Source organism: Schistocerca nitens, chromosome 4, assembly GCF_023898315.1.
Source record: "Schistocerca nitens isolate TAMUIC-IGC-003100 chromosome 4, iqSchNite1.1, whole genome shotgun sequence".
Classification (NCBI taxonomy): Eukaryota; Metazoa; Arthropoda; class Insecta; order Orthoptera; family Acrididae; genus Schistocerca; species Schistocerca nitens.
Window position 1 is genome coordinate 394,477,929 of NC_064617.1, and position 6,615 is coordinate 394,484,543.

The 6,615-nt window shown below is 44.8% G+C and overlaps 1 non-coding gene across 1 annotated transcript; it reads left to right on the forward strand.

Moving 5' to 3' along the window:
- The first annotated feature begins 4,475 nt into the window (after positions 1-4,475).
- On the forward strand, positions 4,476-4,550 carry Trnas-cga (transfer RNA serine (anticodon CGA)). Its single transcript has one exon. It is a non-coding gene; the product is annotated as a tRNA-Ser (tRNA).
- The last annotated feature ends 2,065 nt before the right edge of the window (positions 4,551-6,615 follow it).

Genomic DNA, 6,615 nt, shown 5'->3' on the forward strand with positions numbered 1-6,615 from the left:
TCGTCCCACCACAGGCAACGTTTCCAGTCATCAACAGTCCAATGTCGGTGTTGACAAGTCCGGGCGAGGAGTAAAGTTTTGTGTCGTGCAGTCAGCAAGGGTACACGAGTGGGTAAACGGCTCCGAAAGCCCATATCGATGATGTTTCGTTGAATGGTTCGCGGGCTGACACTTTTTGATGACCCAGCATTGAAATCTGCAACAATTTGCTAAAGGGTTGCATGTCTGTCACGTTGAACGGTTCTCTTCAGTCGTCGTTGGTCCCGTTCTTACAGGCTCTTTTTCCGGCTGCAGCGGTGTCGGAGATTAATCTGCCAGGAAGTTTGAAATCAGCGCACACTCCACTGTGGACTGACATTTCAACTTGACAACTGCTAGCGCTACGCTGCTCAGTATCTCCTTTAAATGCAGCGTTGGTGCTTCTGTGTATAAAACAGCACCATCCACGAAAATCTTCGAAATTCCGAAGTTGCCTACTAGGTCATTCATACATATGCAAAAATTAATGGACCTGTAACACCCTAAGACAGTGTTATAGGTCCATCACTTTTCAAAATATATATAAATGACATAAAAGACAGCATCGGAAGTTCCGTGACGCTTTTCGCGGATGATGTAGTTGTGTACACAGAAGTCATGACAAAGGAAAAGTGTAGCGAAATAGTGAAGACCTGCCGAGAATAGGAGCTTGGTGCAGAGAGTGGCACTTGACACTCAGCATAAACAGATGTAGCGTTTTGAGTATACATAGACAGAATGACCCATCGTTGTATGATTACACGACTGCAGAAGCATCAATGGAAGCAGTTACTTCCGTAAAACATTTAGGAGTACGCGTACAGAGCGATTTAAACTGGAATGACCACATAAAAGTAATCTAAGGAAAGGCAGATGCCAGACTGAGATTCATTGGAAAAATCCGAAGGAAATGTAGTTCATCATCCAAGGAACAGCTTGCAAAATACTCGGTGGACGAATACTTAAATCTGGTGTTCTGTACAACATAAGATTGATAGAGGAATTAGAGAAGATCCAAAGGAGAGGAAATAGAGAAGATCCAAAGAAGAACACCACGTTTCGTTACAGGTTCATTTAGTAAGAACGAAAGCGTCGCAGAGACGATCAACCAACTCCAGAGGCAGACGCTGCAAGAGAGGCGTTCTGCATCTCGGTGGGGCTTTCAGTTAAAATTCCGAAAGCGTACGTTCCTAGAAGAGTCAACAAATATATTGCTTCCTCCTAAGTATATCTCGCAAAAAGAACATGAAGATAAAATTTGAGAGATTCGAGCCTACACAGAGGCTTACCGACAATCGTTCGTCCCGCGAACTATTCGCGACTGGAGCAGGAAAAGGGTGAAGTAACAGTGGTACATACATCTACATCTACATACATACTCCGCAATCCAGTATAAGGTGCGTGGCGAAGGGTACCTCGTACCACAACTAGCATCTTCTTTCCCTGTTCCACTCCCAAACAGAACGAGGGAAAAATGACTGCCTATATGCCTCTGTACGAGCCCTAATCTCTCTTATCTTTGTGGTCTTTCCGCGAAATGTAAGTAGGCGGCAGTAAAATTGTACTATAGTCAGCCTCAAATGCTGGTTCTCTAAATTTCCTTAGTAGCGATTCACGAAAAGAACGCCTCCTTTCCCCTAGAGACTCCCACCCGAGTTCCTGAAGCATTTCCGTAACATTCGCGTGATGATCAAACCTACCAGTAACAAATCTAGCAGCCCGCCTCTGAATTGCTTCTACGTCCTCCCTCAATCCGACCTGATAGGGATCCCTAACGCTCGAGCAGTACTCAAGAATAGGTCGTATTAGTGTTTTATAAGCGGTCTCCTTTACAGATGAACCACATCTTCCCAAAATTCTTCCAATGAACCGAAGACGACTATCCGCCTACCCCACAACTGCCATTACATGCTTGTCCCACTTCATATCGCTCTGCAATGATACGCCCAAATATTTAATCGACGTGACTGTGTCAAGCGCTACACTACTAATGGAGTATTCAAACATTACGGGATTCTTTTTCCTATTCATCTCCATTAATTTACATTTATCTATATTTAGAGTTAGCTGCCATTCCTTACACCAATTACAAATCCTGTCCAAGTCATCTTGTATCCTCGTACAGTCACTCAACGACGACACCTTCCCATACACCACAGCATCATCAGCACACAGCCGCACATTGCTATCCACCCTATCCAAAAGATCATTTATGTACATACAAAACAACAGCGGACCTACCACACTTCCCTGGGGCACTCCAGATCATACCCTCACCTCCGATGAACACTCACCATCGACGACAACGTACTGGGTTCTATTACTTAAGAAGACTTCGAGCCACTCACATACCTGAGAACCAATCCCATATGCTCGTACCTTAGTTAGGAGTCTGCAATGGGGCACCGAGTCAAACGCTTTCCGGAAGTCAAGGAATATGGCATCCGTCTGATACCCTTCATACATGGTTCGGAAGATATCATGTGAAAAAAAGGCGAGTTGCGTTTCGCAGGAGCGATGCTTTCTAAAGCCGTGCTGATGCATGGACAGCAACTTCTCTGTCTCAAGGAAACTCATTATATTCGAACTGAGAATATGTTCGAGAATCCTGCAACAAACCGATGTTAAGGATATTGGTCTGTAATTTTGAGGATCCGTCCTTCTACCCTTCTTATATACAGGCGTCACTTGCGCTTTTTTCCAGTCGCTCGGGACTTAACGTTGGGCAAGAGATTGGACTTAACGTTGGGCAAGAGATTCGCGATAAATGCAAGCTAAGAAAGGAGCCAATGTAGTACTCTCTGTAAAACCGTATTGGAATCCCATCAGGACCTGGAGATTTATTTATTTTCAACCCATTCAGCTGCTTCACAACCCCAGGGATGTCTATCACTACGTCCTCCATACGGGAATCTGTACGAGACTCAAACGGCGGTATGTTTGTACGATTCTCCTGCGTGAAAGATTTCTCAAATGCTAAATTTAAAATTTCAGCTTTCGTTTTGCTGTCTTCCGTTGCCAGGCCAGACTGATCAGTGAGTGACTGGATGGAAGCCTTCGACCCGCTTACCGATTTTACGTAGGACCACAATTTCCTTGGGTTTTCAGCAATATTTTTTGCTAAGGTATGACGGTGGTAGTGGTTGAATGCTTCGCGCATAAAGTACCCTCCGTCACATACCGCAAGAAGGCTTGCGGAGTGTAGATGTGAATGAGAGGCTGCCCAAGTGCATTATATGACGCAGTCAGATTTCCAATGTGGAAAGAAAAGATCGTCCTATGGGAAACGTTTTCACATTGTAACGCTCCCTTAATCGTGATGCAGGACTTGCCCTTATTAGGGCATTCCTCGAGTACTGTTCTTCCAGGAAGGCACTTGTCAATAGCTTCGGTCGTTTTGGGAAGACAGGAAAGATATGACGATGGAAAGAGGTTTGAGTTGGTCGCAAGGATCTCCAAGACAGACATTCTCTCTAGTGCGCAGCAGTTTCCCCAGTCTTCCTGCACATTTCTGGTTGGCCCTCTTCCTGCCGAGTACCACCACCAGCAGCAGCAGCAGCAGCAGGAGCAGGAGGAGGCCGCGGGCGGCAGCCGGCGCTGACCCGGGCGGGGCCCGCTGGGCGCGCCGGGTTCACTGAACCCCGCGGAGGTCGCGCCGTGGCCCGCACGTGGCGCGGCCCCACGTGCACCGCCGACACTTCCTGCTCTCGCACCTAGCTCCGGCCGCCGGCAGGGGGCGCTTTCAGAGAAAACACCTCCCAGTGCCTCCTACACTTCGGTGGACCTAGCTGGGAGATTACGACGAAACGCTAATGAAATTCACGTGTGTTGGCGAATGTACAACATTTCGCTGCCTGGCACAGAGAGAGCGTTGATACCAACGGTGTTCTGCATTCGTTACGCTGCAATGTCTTGTGCAATAACGAATATCGACTTAATAGTAACTTCGTTTGAATGGCATTTTAATCAGTAGTCTCTATCATCGAGATGAGTACACTGACGTACCATTCCGCAGTAACTGTCCTTCTTTTGGACGATTTATCCTATTTGGAAACTCGAAGTTCGATGAAAGCTTAGAAAAAACCTGCTACTTCGTTTTGAATATGAAACTTCCTGGCAGATTAAAACTGTGTGCTTGGGTAGCTCAGTTGGTAGAGCACTTGCCCACGAAAGGCAAAGGTCCCGAGTTCGAGTCTCCTACCTTCCAAACTTTACATAAGCTCTCCTGCGAACCTTGCAGAACTAGCACTCCTGAAAGAAAGGATACTGCGGAGACATTGCTTAGCCACAGCCTGGGGGATGTCTCCAGAATGAGATTTTCACTCTGCAGTCGAGTGTGCGCTGATATGAAACTTCCTGGCAGATTAAAACTGTGTGCCGGGCCGAGACTCGAACTCGGGAAGGTTGGAAGGTAGGAGACGAGGTCCTGGCAGAAGTAAAGGACGGGGCGTGAGTCGTGCTTGGGTAGCTCAGTTGGTAGAGCACTTGCCCGCGAAAGGCAAAGGTCCCGAGTTCGAGTCTCGGCCCGGCACACAGTTTTAATCTTCCAGGAAGTTTCATATCAGCACACACTCCGCTGCAGAGTGAAAATCTCATTCTCGTTTTGAATAGTTCGAAATGGACTGTAAATTATAACTTGATCGTTCTCCTTTTGAAAATGATCCGTGTTCAGGGCGTTCGAAACTACTATTACAGCCGGCCGGTGTGGCCGAGAGGTTTTAGGCGCTTCAGTCTGGAACCGCGCGACCGCTACGGTCGCAGGTTCGAATCCTGCCTCGGGCATGGATGTGTGTGATGTCCTTAGGTTAGTTAGGTTTAAGTAGTTCTAAGTTGGAGGGGACTGGTGACCTCAGCAGTTAAGTACCATAATGCTCAGAGCCATTTGAACCATTGTGAACTACTATTACAGATAAAAATGTTCAGAAAATAGAGAATACAACTTAGAATTTTAAACGTGAATGTGATCCAGCAACCGTACAAGAACATGATTTGTGCGTTACAGCCAACTTCTTGCAACAAGGTTTGGTTTGACCTGGTTTTGACACTGTCTCAGTCAGAAAAAAAAAAATTACATGCAATGAGAGCTGACAACAGATACACGAGCAAAATGATCTCGCTACATTAAATAACTTCTTAAGGTTATATTTAAAGCCGTATAAAAATTACAGGTATTGGAACTGACATGGTACTTGTCTAGAAATTATAGCTGCATGACGCAGCACACTGTGAGTCGCTAAGGGCTGCACGAGGAAACAGGCACTGGACGTGACGTACAGAATGCTACGTCATGTACCTATAATTTTTACTGACACTTGCCACTGTTACGTCAGTTGCAATATCTGTAATACTTATATCGTTTTCAATATGACTTCAAGAAATTATTTTATATGACGAGAGGAATTTGTTCGTATGTCTGTTTTCAGCTATCACTGCTTGTCATTTTGTTTTTTCTTTTGCTCTTTTTTCTCTGATGAAGACAGCCATAGTCGGTGTCGACATCATGTCGAGTTAAATCCTGCTGGAATCGGCTGCTTTAAAGCAATGATGTGAACGCTACGAAAACCTTCCGTATTAACTGTATGAGAAATGTTTGAAGGGATCTGTACTGAAAAAAAAAGCACCAACTTTAGGAAAACGATCCAACTTTAGGACAACGCACCTGCCCACGAACGTGCTTTGGTAAGGGGCAAACAGAGAGAGTACCGGCCTATGAACCAGATCTGACGCCCTTTGACTGTTACCTGTTTCCCCTTCTAAGGATATTAGTACTGGGAATCGTTTCGAGTCCAACGAACCGACGAAGAGCTGATGACAGTTGTAAACTGGTAATTAACAGACCATACTTCAGAAATAAAATCTATTCACTGGAGAATTTTTTGCCTCCATTGCTACGTAAAAAAAAAGAGGAAAGGGGACTGAAACTACAGTAGGTTAAGAGGGATCAAAAGATATTTAGCACATAGTTAGGCTGAATATATTCTGATAATCACTGATACAGTGTATTTTCAATTCCCTTTTACAAAGAAATGGAGGCAAAAAAATTCTCCAGTGAATAGAGACGAAAGTCAAAGTTAGTTACATAATGGCCGCTTTTTTGTAAAACTTTCGACTGAAATATTTGTCATGTGTTGAATCGTCGTACTTTTCTACCTCATAGCAAGAGAAGTTGGGAGTCTGGGATTGGTATCGGATCTGCGTCCGACTACCGATACTATAGGTTCTGCGTTATTCCCGTAATATCGGTTTACGAGGACGGTTATTTGTAAAGGTCTACAGCTGATTTCTTACCCAGATTCTAACACAATCTCAACGTGTGCTCCGCCACTAACGGCCAATCTGAACATCTGCTACATATCTAGTAACTATTCTGAAGATGCGCTATGTAATTAGTGTCCAACCTGAACATGTAATACGTCTCTAAGGACATTTTTCTCGATGTGGCATTACACTTACTTGCTCTTTCTTTATTCCGAATTTCTTCGATGGCCAAAAAACAATTCAATCGCTGCACTTTCGATAGCAACAATCTCTTTAAGATACCGTCAGAAAAAGGTACTGTATATTCACCAGGTAGCAAAATATTCATCAGTGTATAAC